The sequence below is a fragment of the Hemitrygon akajei genome, chromosome 14 (genome assembly GCF_048418815.1).
Source record: "Hemitrygon akajei chromosome 14, sHemAka1.3, whole genome shotgun sequence".
NCBI lineage: Eukaryota > Metazoa > Chordata > Chondrichthyes > Myliobatiformes > Dasyatidae > Hemitrygon > Hemitrygon akajei.
In genome coordinates this window covers 65,491,590-65,505,881 of record NC_133137.1, presented here as the reverse complement: position 1 = coordinate 65,505,881, position 14,292 = coordinate 65,491,590, and the positions used below count along the sequence as shown (strand labels likewise).

Sequence of the window (14,292 nt, the reverse complement as noted above, 5' to 3'; positions counted from 1 at the left end):
CTTTTTTTTAAGCATACTCTCAGTGGGGTGACACAAAGAATGTGAGAAATGGAAAACCATGGAAGAATGCAGAGAAAGAAAGGGTTAATGCAATGCTTGCTTGTAAGTTCCTACAGAACCAAACATTTCATAAGAAGGGTCATACAGTTTAGAGAATGTAAATTCCAGAGGTGGATTTAGGTGAATAAAAGGAATCCTATGTTTAATAAAATGATCAGAAAGTGGTGGCAGATATATAGTTAATGATTAGTTAAATGAAGCAGATCCACAGGCTGAAGATGGAATCAAATACGTCGTACAGTTATGTGTAGACATTAGAAGACTATGAAAAGTTGGTCACCACAAAGATGAAAAATATTTTGGTAATCAGTATAGAACAAAGAGATAATTCAGTTGTAATTTGAAAACAGAATTTGCTTTGTTGAATTTAAGTACATTATAGTAAGGAAAGTTAGAACAGAAGAAAGTTTGAAAAGGCTACTTAAGTAGGTACAAACCACACTCCTCCTTCCAGAGGTTTTAGTGAGCACTAAGGAGCAAAGTGCAGAGAAGAGCTGGAAACAAAGAGATTTGATTATAAATATTTGAGGAATGGAGCAATATGTTGAGCCACTAATATCAAGGTCAATGGTGCCTCTATTTTGTAATGATATGTGTGCACAAAAATCTTGTGCTGTGCAATTTTTTGCCCAATGACAACAACATGTGTGCACTAAATTTTTAAGTAGAAATAAACCTGAAGCTATTCTAAGGATAATAAACTACCAAGTCCAGTTTGTTGTTCACTGTTTAAAAGAAATAAAAGAATACACATCAATGAGTCTTATTTCTCATATACTATATGACAGCATGTAATAATAATCAGCAGTTCTTTTGCACTTCGCACCCTTTGCTTCTTTGGAATTCAACACAGTGAATCAATAATTTCGTCAATAAAAACAGCATAAATAAGCCAGTTCTAAATTCTACAGACAAATCATTGCAAACTCCATGTTGCCAACACTGTCCGCATCGGAAACCAGTAAAGGAACTGTGATTGCATATGATTGTGAAATATACTTAACATGCCAACGAGGTAGAGGGTGACATTTTGTGCACAGTTTAAATTCCTTTGTGCGCTAGTAGCAGAAAATGTGTGCACGCACACACCTTAGATGGAACATTGATCAAGGTTAGAGCTGATGAAAAATGGCAATAAGGTTAAATACATGCAGACAACAGGGTAAATTTGCTGTCATATTTGTATACAGCATCTGATAGCAAGATCTGAAATTTCTATTAATGCATAATCTTTAGGCACCCAGATTTGGAAGGAGTGATACCAGTATTACTTCCCATGGATCAGCAGACATTGTTGACTAGGTAGGTACCTGTTACATCTGCAAAAACAGAACCCTTAAATCTTGATGAAAAGGGAACATACACTAAAGTAGCAATATTGATGTTGAATTTCATATCTTTCCATTTTTATCAATTGAAAGTACATTTAAATTGGCATACTTAGAAAATTGCTACTTACGGCACACATCTGGTGTTCTCCAGTCCACACAGACTCCAGCTTTGTTACAAGCTTCTGCATACACTGCTACAGCAGTGCAAAAACCCAGACATTTCATTCCATTGCAGCTAGCACAAGTTTCTTCAACGCATGTTTCGTAAAATGGACTTGGGTCAACCTGTTAGATCACAGCATCAGAAAACACATGAATGTTTTGCAAGAAGTTTTGCTGATTATTTAAAGTTTTCTTATTTTAATAATATAAAAACACTAATAAGCACTGACCACTTTATGGCAGTCTTTAAATTTGTCTCCTGCAATAATACTACATTTCCTTGCAGCCCATGAAGAACAATATGGATTTTTGTCACAAGAAATATCTTCCTCTACGATTACTTTACATGGCTGTGAAGATTTCCAGCTTTCTGCAAATTCTATAGGATCATTCACCAAAGCCTTTGATTTTGTCATTGGATCATCTTCAAGTAAGGAATTAAAATTTCCACAGAGTCCAAATACTTTGTTCTGTAATAGATGTTCATAACAATAAAAAAAGACTGCAAAACTAAAACAGGCAACATTTTGATTTAACAAGTAGTTTGGTATCTGAGATACAGATACTTTTCAGTAAGCAACCTTTTCTATAATTACACCAATCCTATTAGTTGTCTTCCTTATTGCTGCACTTGTAAAGCATTTAGGGATTAAGAGATCAATGGAAAAATGTGCTTTTGGTACTTTTAGTTACTTTTCAAAAAATAAAATGAATAACTCATTTTCTCAAACATAAGGCCTTCTCTCATTTTATGTGATTAATTCTGATTTATTTTCCCTGAAAGACACAAATAAAATGAAGGTGCGCTTACCTGCCATCTTGGAGTCAGTGTTACAGAAATTCGTGTGTGTTTATCCCAGATCACAGTTATCCCAGAGTAAAAATCAAGAATCAAATAGAGTCCCACCATGTGCAGTGAATAAATGTTATCTGTACAAACATCTTGACTGAAGTATGAAACTTGTACTTTGCCGTCAAGTAACCTTATTTCTATGTCCTACAAGAATATTTTTGATGGAAAAAAAATAAATGATAGGCCTTGGTCAAATATATGTTTTTAAAACACGCATTGAAATGTTTATCACATATAAAAAACTAATGCAAATCACATGCCTCAATAATTAAACTTAACTAGATTATAATATCAAAGTACTTACCTCAAGTATAATTTTTATCACCCTTGAACATGTGAATTCATCTTTTGCACAAGCAATACTTTCTATTAGTATTTGAAATGCATCAGGTTCTTTTGGGTGGCTCTGAAAATCAAGAGATTGAAATATAATCTGAAGATGACTCCACTGATTTCATAAGAAAAATAATAGGAAATAATAAGGAAAGAGTAAAAGTTGGGTCCAGAGGAGCAGAGGAAATCAATATGGGAATTTTGCCAAAGAAACATGATTACTGAATATGTTATTTTTGAAATCAATATTGAATCTGCAAGACTGTAACTTGCTTAAGTGAAAGATGAAGTTCTGTTTTAAATCGTCTGTTGAACTTACTATTATCGTGTGGTGAGAAGCTGGGCACAGTCATCTAAATGCAAGTGTTAATTTGTGTATTATTTGTCCGTATATAACCTACCCCATCATGTTAAATCAAGGAAAATCAAAATTACAGTAACTTTCACAATTTTTTACTTCTGATTTAAACACCATTAAACTAGGTTCTGGCCCTACCCACAAAACTAACCAAGCCCCCAGATTGAATTCAATACAATCCCACACTTTTGCTAATTAAATCTTACGACTATATTTGTTCTCATGTGTGGATCTTCAAGAAGGATATTCAGTCTAAACATTAATAAGTAGCTTTTTAATTATATTCTTCAATTTACAAAGAAACTGAAAATGTATCCAATTAAATAAGTGAATGTTTCCACATTGTTTTTAAAGCTATTTCCAATCATTTTAAAAATCTGAGGTATTCTCAAGTAGTAGATTAGACTGACTGTTCTAAAAATTCATGATAATTTCACTTTCACTTGAACTAATCAAACTACATGGGGGAGGGTACACTTGTGGGTATATTAATGCAAATATATACTAATGCTAAATATATATTAATGCAAATATAATGCAAAAAAGACTCACTTGGACAAAAATGAATTCACAATTGCTATCAAAGAAGAAGTTAAATCCATCAAAGGTTGAATAATGGCCCTCCCCATGAGTTAGACAGGTCTTTCTACATTCATACTGAGTGCAGCTCCATGTTCCACCTTGACATGCACTAGAATAGAAATAATGCCAGTCATAGCATTTTATAGTGTTAAGTAGATATTGACAGATCTTTTTAATTCATTTCTCATTTGTCTTAATTTAAACTCACCATGTGTTGCAATCCAATTGGATTGTAGCACCAGGTTTATAATAGGTATTGCTATATAAACATGAACATTCTTCAGGAGCAATGCAAGTTCCATTTTCATCCTCCACTTGACCATTTGGGCAGACACAGCCAGGAACACAGACATCAGGCTTAAACAGTGGATAGACGATACTTATTATTTGTAAGTTCATTTAATTACAATATTAGAAGACACTGTGATTATTAATGTATTTTATAATCAGCCCATAACTTCACAGTGACTGAAAATGCCAAGTTTGATTTGACTTAATTATAGTTTCTGAGACTTATCACACCCAGCCATAATTCTAACAATACATTAGAAAAAACTCTTGTAAACATCTTCAACAATGAGGGGAAGTCCTGCTAGAAATAGGCAGAATCTTAGTTTTATAATTTAGTTTGAATTTCATTCAGTAATAACACCTTCACCATCTTGGACTGAATTGTTTTTATTTCATGAAAAAAATTTGATTTTTCATTAGAATTGTTATTATTCCCTGAACAATTCAAGGTGTATAAATGAGGTAACATAAGCAAAACATGAAAGTTTTCATCTGATATAAGCTACAAGCATAGATAATGTGTTGTAAGTAGTATATCAATATGCAATTCTGAATGACCTGAAGATTTCAATAAGAAAAACACAAGTACTTTTGATGTGCAACTATACTCAACACAGAGGAAGTGTTATTTGAAATAGTTGGCTTAAGTCCATGCCATTCAAAATCAATATGGTTTAGAATCTAAGCAAGAAACCCTTATAAAATCTCTATGAAATTATATATCAATGGCACAAGTAAGGAATCTTTTTTCCAAGTCTGAAATTATGAGTTTAAAACATTACTTAAAATGTTTATGTTGTAAAGTATCAATGGATGGTAAATTATCAATGGATAATATTTGAATTTCACTTACACAGGGTATATTTAAATTTTGGCATGTTCTGGTACATTGCTTTTGTAGAAGAGGTTCACTGCAGTTCAAATACACTTTCCCAGTGCAATCTGAAAGACAAAAAATAGTATGTCTGAACTCAATTTCAATTGTCCATTCCAATGATTCTGAAGGACATAAAGGAAGATTGTTACCTGGTTTGGGCTTTTTATCTTTTTGAACGTCACAGCGAAGTACTCCACTTGTACAAAAACTGGGCAATAAGAAACAATATTTTAAATTATGTTTGTTCATTATATACTTTCTATCTGAATTGTTTAAATGTAAGAAAATATGCATACCAAATGCTATTTTGAATTGTTGCACTGTGGCCATGCTTTACAGCTGTATTGCCAACATAACATGGACAGCTTGACTTATCAACGCAGTTATTAGATTCATCCAAGTACTTTCCTTCAGGACAACCACAACCTCCAACTGGGACATCTTCAATATCACAGGTAAAGTCATGGACAAACAATGATTTACAGGACTGGTTACAGGCTCTCCTGTTATACTGAAACACCTGGTTCTGGGGACAATTTATTTCTGGAAACAAACAACACATTAATTAAAGAGGAGCTTCCCAGAAGATCTATTCTTATTGCAAGCATATCTGCAATGTTTTTAGATTGATCACCTTCATTTATGAAAGTACTGTAATTCACCTATTTGATAGGAATACTGTACTGTAATTTATCAAAGACTGCTGAATATTTCAAGCAATGTTAAATTGCTTTAATTTCCTCATGCTGCATCAAATAGCTTAAATGTTTTTCCTTGTAATAATACTTAGCAGTTCCAAAACTGCTGCGAGTGACAGCAGGTACACTGGAGTAGCCCGAGTTCTAAAAATACTGACTTCAGCGTTTCGTTAATTATAAACCAACACAACTGTGAAGAATGCCTTACAGAGTCGTACAAGAAGGCAGCTCTGAGGTTGGTATGTTTATTTTGAATTTATTTGCCGATTTCCTCAACCATTTTGCAACATTTGTCCATGTTTGATTTCACTGATGAGCTGTTCAAAACTCAAGCATCCCAAATTAACTTCCAAAACTTTTGTCATTTTCATTCTTAGTGAGTGATTGGTACGTGCTAACAATTGCCCATCCTCCTCTCCCAGGCAAAAATTTGGATCCGCCCTTCTTCTTTAGGTCCACATGAAAAGTAGGAACAAATTGGAACTCCAACCCTTTTATGAATGCCATCCCCTCCTGATAGCAAGAGGTCACCCTGCCATTCAACATTCTGCTACTTCCTGTAGCCTTATCATGCTACAATCAGTCATATGTATGGACACTATTTAGTGTTTACAAACACAATTTATTAAAATCTCTATAGAGTCTATAGTGAAGACTGGCCCCACACATAGGACTGCTTAACTTTTACAACTTGTCCCCAGATTATGAATGACTTATGGACAATTATGTTGATTTTGTCAATGTCAGAAAATATATCTGTTCACAATATCTCTTGATATTATAACCATATCTCCATAGTAATAAGGTAGATGCAAGTGGTTTAAGAGATGACACTGAGGTACATGTAAATATTTCTAGAGATGCTACTGAAGTGGAGGCAACTGGTTCTGATTTTCTTTCAAACTTTTTCAAAAACTGTTTTAAGCAAAGATACATTCAGGCATATATTTCCAATATAATCCATTCTCATCCGCATTGAAAGCTTGTCTGGCACAGTAACATCCCCCTTCCTAATTATGTGAGGAAAGTCTTCCAGAAATGGACTTGCTTCTTTATTGTCATCACACGTTGCTTCCCTGGCATGTTAACATAATGCACATTAGCCCTTGCTTTCAATCTGTTAAATTTCCACTATTTGCAAATAAATTCTTGACTTTGATTACCATGTTTTTTCTTGAATAATCATCAGACTACCAAGTATCAGGCATTGATTCTGGTCTTCAACACAAGTTATCAACAGTTTTTAAATTTCAATGATCAAATCAGTTCATTGCTTTCAAATAATAATAGGCTAAACTTAAGCCAATCCTTTAATGGGCTCAAAATTGCACATTTTGCTTTTAATGATGGTAAAAACCTTTGTGTGATCAAACCCAGTGCTTTGCCAATTTTTAAGATGTCTGCCACATTTTAGATCATTTAATTATGTTAATTTTAATGTCCATTATGATGACTTTTCTTTTATTAGAAGCATTACTGCCACATGCACTTTTTTTGCTTTTGGGAGGCACAGTAACAGAAATTTACTTTAAGAATTATACAGTAGTGTTTGTAAAGAACCACAAATACTGCTATCCAATATGACATTCTGAAGATGACTGACATTTATGCAGGACATTCACGTGTTGTCAAAAGTGTATCATTCATCCAGTGCACCAAGGAAACTAGTTAGCAGGAAGAAATGTATTGATGTAGATTGGACTCTTGAATTTATGAGAGCTCATTTATACCAAGGGACAAGCCTGATATCGACTTTTTGCCTGTACATCGATAACAGCATTGGAGATACATATATAATTGCTATGTATCCTCGCTGATAATATTTTGCAACAATTAATGGCCAGATATATAAACACTTACTGCAAATATCGGATCTCCAATTAACCAGAACTACGCCTTTTGCAGCACAATCATGTGCATACGCTTCCATTGATGCACAGATACATTCATCAATGCTCAAGCAGGTACATGAAGTGGCCATGCACATCTAAAGAAATTTAAGCAAGTTATTTTTGTTGGATTTGCAAGACAATTTTACTTAAATACGCGAGCGCGCGCGCACACACACACACACACACACACACACACACACACACACACACACACACACACACACACACACACACACACACACACACACACACACACACACACACACACACACACACACACACACACACACACACTCTCTTTATATATTAAAGGCTTTTAAATGTTTGGTGGAATCTCAAATACATGAGCTGCTTAGTTCTGGATGGTGTGGAGCTTTGTGAGTTGCTAGAGCTGCATTTGTCCAGGCAATTGGAGACCACTTTATTTTACTTTGTGCCTTGAATACTGCAAAAATTGGTATTAAAATTACCGCTACTTTGGATGTCTGGAGGTAGCTCACCCAAGATGTCAAGCCTCAAGTTAATTATCATTGCCACAGTATTAACGCCCTTGGTGTAGTTGAGTTACCGGCCAGTGGTGGCCCTCAGCTCATGAAAGAACTCAGCAAGAGTAGTGACTCTGAATCTGGAGGGCCGGTAGTTAAATTGAGCAGGTAATATAAGTAAATGGATATTTTGTTGTTGTTAGAAGCATGAGTACAATGAAATTCACTATAAAATATGCCAATTAACATCAATTCGGCCATATCTAAATGAAGAATGCTAATTCTTATATTTCAGCTTGTTTTCAAATTAATTACCAATTAGAGTATACAGTATATCCATCGTATAAGAGTTAAATTAGAATAAATAATTGGAAAAATTCTTATTGTTTTGCAGTGAAAGATCTTGCCAATAACCAAGCCTTGTGTTGTCTCAGTTTAATCAGTTTTGGTGTAAACACTCATGGAACTTATTACTGCATTAACTCTCTGTTTTATTGCAAGTTTTTTATCATTTGTTATTGCACTGGGAGCAGTACCATTTTCTTTTGCTTAAAGCAACCAAACATCAAGCTGGATCATCCTAAGAAGATAGGGGCATGAGAAATAAAAGCAGGAAGAGTCTTTTTCCAGCCCAGATGCCTTCTCTGTCATTCAATAAGATCATCTCAGTCCCACTCTAATACAAAACCAAAACATACAGTACCTGTTGGTTTCCTTAATTACCAAAAATCTATCAATCTCTTCTCAGCAACATCCACTGCAGCGCTCTCACATGGAGAATTCCAAAGGCCCACTACTGTTTAGATGAGGTAATTTCTTTTCATCAGAGTCTTGAACAGCCACCCACTATTTTGCAACGTCACAGCCAGGGAAAGAATCATATCCGTGTTTACCCTCTTAAACCTTGTAAGAATTTATATATTTTAATGACCTCACATCATATACTTCCAAACTCAAGATGGTGTAGGCCCAATCGTTGGACAAGGCCCCTGTACTAGGAATCAATCTGGTAAACCTTCATGTCACTTACTATTGCAAATCTATTATTCTGTAGTTAGAGAATATACAATATTCCAGAATCAATTAACCCTATATAGTTACACCATGACCTTCCTACTGCTATACTCAAATCCTCCTATTATAAAGGTCAACATTTATTTGCCTTCCTAATTGCTTGCTCTTCCAACATGTTGATTTTCTGTCATTCATGTGCAAGGATTCCCAAATCCCTGTGATAATCAACACCTTTCAGCCTCGCCCCAATGAGACATCCCAAACTTATTGTTCCTAAATGCAAAAGCCTACTGATAGCTACCCAGTCTTGAATTCCCCTCCTTACCCCTGACACCCCATTCAAGCATCCAGCAAAATGAAACAGCTCCAAGTGGCATGCCAAAGGGAGTTCAACTTGAACCCATCAGAGAATTTTTAATAGCTTGATGGCAGCCTAAGGATTTTTAACTTAAATTAGTAACAATTACTCTTAATTAAAGTATATGCACTTGTATTCTGTCTTTCAACACACACATGTGGAACGTGAGACCTGCTGAGCCACATATAGCTGACAGCCAGTCATTTGCAATTGCTTACTAACAACACAATTTGATCCACTGTCTGAAAACTTATACACTGAACTGCAGACCTTGTCTGGCTGACACAGGAGTTATAAACAGGGGAGTGCAACACGATTACCTGGAGAACTGTGCAAAGAACTAGTCATAAATTGCCATGGCTCCTCACATATAACAGAAGATAAGTCCGTTTTTCAATCACGAGATGATGGTTGTATATTTGGATAGAATGTGAAGGGATAACATCAATGTAATAAAATTAACTTGGACTGAAATAGTACCTCATAGTATTTCCTGTAGTTCACTGTAGAATGGCATGCAGCAAAACTGCAACTCGGACTTTTTAAGCAGGAGCAATGCTCGTTAGCGTAGATTTCTGCCAAGCAAAACACAAAGAGAAAATGAGAATTTTGTTTAGATATCATCAATTTATTCAGCAACATTATAATTAGAATTTTTACTTAAAACACTCAGCAGGGCCACATCTGTCTATTGGGATATGTGAATCAGCAATCTAGGATGCTTTTTGCACAGTACTGTAGTTCACAAAATGTTTCCCCACATCTATCTATTTCCCACATTCCCCTTTCCTTCTGATAGCTATACATTACATGAATGTTCCTTATTGGTCTGGAAATCAACCTATTTCCCAAATTGTGTAAAAGCACAAGGAGCTCTGATCTTGAACAGCGATGTCCCCAATGACTGCAAAATCATATTGATAAGTTCTCATAGGCAATTAACCAAATTTGTTTATTTGGAATTTTGTTGAAAAAAGTATTTTACAGTGCAAGTAATAAATATCAAAGCATGCACAAAAGATTAAGGTAGCAGAAAACAGGTGTTTTGCCTCCAAAATGAAAAATAATATTTTTCATTGGGCCACATATCATTTGACCTGACCTTCCAGAGAAAATTGCCACTAGCTTGCTGTAACCTGTTGCAGAGGGCTAACTTTGTTAACCCTTGGAGCCAAGAGATGTTGCAAGGCCTCACTAGTGAGTAAGCCTCAGGCAATGCAGTCCTGTGGCCTAATATGTAGAATGGTTAACAATCTGAGTGCTAGAGGCCAAATTTCACTCTCTGTCAAAGCAAGCTTTGTTTTTACAATTTTAAATGTCTCAATTTTTAGGGACAATTTACAATGCTTAACTACAAAATAAAATGAAAATTAACTAAAAACACATGAAAATGCCACAAGAAATAAAACTGTATATACTGGAAAATGACATTTTAAAAAAATTAATTCTGAAAATGCCTGTAAGTTCAGGAAGTACCTAAGGAAAGAGAAATGAAGTCCAGGTTTCAAATCACTGACCTTTCATGCCCTAGTTCTAATCATCTGAAATGTTAGCTCTATTAATCTCTTCATAAATACTGCTTGATGACTATTTCTCACAGTTTTATTAAAGAATAAAACATCATGAAAACTGTCTAAAGTAGCTTATCCTTTTCCTCCTAGTGTCCAATGAAATGAACACCAATCTTATGCTGGGTCTGATAGTGAAGAGACAGAGAGGAGGATTACCCCCAGCATAATGAGGTGGAATCCCTGCAAAATGACACTCTGTTGCAGCAGGAAATAGTGACTAAAGAGCCAGCCTCTATTACTCAGTGAATTTCACATCTGTAGCACATGTTTGAGTTTCTGAAAATTATTAAAATATGGCAGTGAAAGCCAATAGGAAACCAAAGATCCCAATCAAAAAGATTCAATCTATTTTAAAATACGTTTTCAAATATTTATCGCAGAAAGTCATGTAGTATCAGAAGGAAATGAATACAGAAGATCATATTTCAGGGCCAGAGAGTTAAATGCAGTAATGAATGCTTTATAAACATGTTCATAACATTTCATGCAACAAATCATTTTCAGCAAATTTTATAATGCAGTTAGCTCAACAGCTTAAATATTAGTTTGCTATTTCGTTTGATAATGCCAGAGAAGACTGCAGACAATGAAGCTATGACCCTCTATGGAGGAGTAGGGCATCACTCAGCAGCTTCTGAATTTTCACATTTAACTGCTTGCAAGTCCAATGACTAATATTAGCAGCTTATTGTCACTAACCCACAGAATGTGGACCAATATATTTTTATATCTGCACAGAAGTGATCTTCGGATTTGCACTAGAATTAGAAATAATGAAACATCTGCAAACATACTTAAAGGCTGCTTATTGTAAATGTGCTTCCTGTTGGATTTGCTGTAATGTCTCAATCAGTAAATGACAACTCCATGGAGACTATGTCAGATTTGCTGCCAGTAACATTATATGACATTGAGCTTTCAAGTGACATTTCCTAAGCATCTTAAAGCAGTTTCATGGGCTAAAGAAACTTTATAAAAGCAGTTTTCTACTGTTACTTTAAAACAGATCAGCTTTTTAAAGGACCAATGTAATGTTTTGGAACATGAGAAAATTCCTGGTGACTTTCCCCCTGTACCTAAGACATGGAAGTGGCAGAACTCACCAGAAATTGACTGAGTCTGAATGAGTGAGGATACCATACTTAACGTAAACTTCCAATAATCAAGAAAGGAGAAGAACATCCTCTTGTCCTTTTGATTGCTGGCCATGGTCAGAAGCCTTCTATGCCTGATTCATTTAGAACTTTCAGTGAAGTTTGGGAAGGTAATTGGAAAATGGGTCAAAATTTCAGGGAGTGGTGGAAATTTAGGCCAAGGAAACTGAATGAATTTTGAAGAAAGGCATGTTTCGAAGTTTAGAAGAATATCATCACAACAACTATAGCTGTACCATGGGAAAGGCAGACAAACATTAGCAAGAGAATTGGAATGCTGTGTCAAACTTGCAAAATTCAAGGGGAAAAGTAAAATTTAAATAAACTGGAGGTCCTAGTGTATAGCCCTCAGCACCCTAGGTCCATTGAGACCTCCATGCATATTTTTTCTTCATTCCCACATCATTGTATGGAATAGTACAAAAGCTGGAGGAACTCGACAGGTCAGGCAGCATCCGTTGAAAGGAGCAGTCAATGTTTCGGGCCGAGACCCTTCGTCAGGACTGAAGAAGGAGGGGGCAGGGGCCCTATAAAGAAGGTGGCGGGAGGGTGGAAGGTGCCAGGTGATGTTTATTGTATGGAGCAGAGTTGAACGTCAAGGTTTCACTAACAAATTTTTGAAGTAATTAATTCTCCCACAAATAATAGACAATAAATGAATTAATCATCATATTAACTTATATGAAAACACATTTAAAAAGTACACTATGAAGAAAAAGGTGATTTGAAACAAAACATTACCATTTTCTGAACTGTAACAGGGAGGAACTGGAGTCATTTCATTGTCACATACGGCACTTCTCCAAGAATGACTGAATGCAGCAGCTGTAGGTTCATAAATGTTTACTGCAGACAGAAAATCATCATCTACTTGGCCATTGAAGTTGCCACACAACCCTGACAAAAAGGAAAATACGAGACATCAGAATTGTACTCTTGTTCGCCATTACATGTGCCTTGAGTTTCCTGTCTTCACGAAAACCTGACATAACATTTTATGAGAGCCCATTCAAGAAGAATTCAGAGATCAACAAAACATAAACTGAGAATGAAATCAATAAAGTTTCTTCAAGGAAAAATAATTGTTAAGTTGAACTTCAATAGAGGTTTTGCAGAACATGGAAAATCATAACGCCTAGAAAGACTTCCCATGTTGGTGTGTCAATAATCAGACAGTGAATAAAAATCATAGATTTTGGAAAGCTAAAATGCTGGAAATGCTCTGCAGCTCAGGCAGCATCGAAGAAACAAAGAATTTTGAGAATACCTTGATTTCTGCAAAACTAAAGTAATTAAAATGCGCATTGTTTATCTTTCCTTGTTATTTCCATTTATTTTGATTCTATGAAATAAATTTTTTCGCTCAATCTGCATCATATCTAGTTAAAGTTTGCCCTGAGTAATGGAATAAAAGCCAATCATCACATTTTGGTAGCACTTCTATACTGTGCAATTAGTTACTCTTCATTAAGTGTTACATGCAGAGGCAATTACAGATCTATAGAATGTTAAAGACAACATTGATTTTTTGCTAAATTAGAGTCACTGCCTGTTTAATTAGTTCTATTATGAAGTTAACATTAAGACCAGTAAAGTTATTAATTTTATAGAACTTAGATATGAATCGTACCTTTCACAGTTCCTTTTGCATTATTGGGCAGAGTGATATAAAGCTGTCTTACAGAATTAAGATCCAGCTGCATTTTGATTCCGTTGGTTATTGCTATTTGAATGTATTGCAAGGACTGATAAAAAATAGCTATGTGTGCTGTAAAGGCAAAGCAAATATAATTAATGTTGAGCAATTTATTACCATAATTCGAAGAAGATTAGAAACTGAATTATCTTACCATTCTTCAATGGCATTTCAACTGGAATTCCATTAACATAGACATCACCTGTCTTTTTGATTTCATATGTTCCTTTCTATGGAAAAGTAGACATCGATTTGTATATTTTATGAAGTTAAGTGGATACATGAAGCAAGTTTGTAATGATGCAATACTAAACTACTTACCTCAACATTTATGTATGTAACACCTTCAAAACAAATCTGTGGATGACCTTCTTGACATGGATGCATCTCAACAGTTATAGCCCAAGCAGTTGTCTACAATACAATTTAAAATTCAAATTTCAGAAATGCATTCAACAGAATAGGTTTCATAGTATTTATTAATTGACAATGATTTTTAAAAAGGAATAGCAAATAAGTAACGTACAAGAGCAGCTATATAGGTACAATCTCCCATCATTTGATAGCTTTTCCCATC

At 35.0% G+C, this 14,292-nt stretch overlaps 2 long non-coding RNA genes across 2 annotated transcripts in view; both read left to right on the top strand.

Annotated features, from left to right (window-relative positions):
* LOC140738650 (uncharacterized) overlaps positions 1-2,264 on the top strand; it is a 356,993-nt gene extending 354,729 nt beyond the window's left edge. The window contains exon 5 of the long non-coding RNA XR_012101415.1: positions 1,840-2,264. This is a non-coding gene — a long non-coding RNA (uncharacterized lncRNA). The remainder of the gene's footprint in view (positions 1-1,839) is intronic.
* A 3,460-nt stretch (positions 2,265-5,724) lies between these two features.
* Positions 5,725-14,292, top strand: part of LOC140739000 (uncharacterized) — a 31,955-nt gene continuing 23,387 nt past the window's right edge. The window contains exon 1 of the long non-coding RNA XR_012101524.1: positions 5,725-5,780. This is a non-coding gene — a long non-coding RNA (uncharacterized lncRNA). The remainder of the gene's footprint in view (positions 5,781-14,292) is intronic.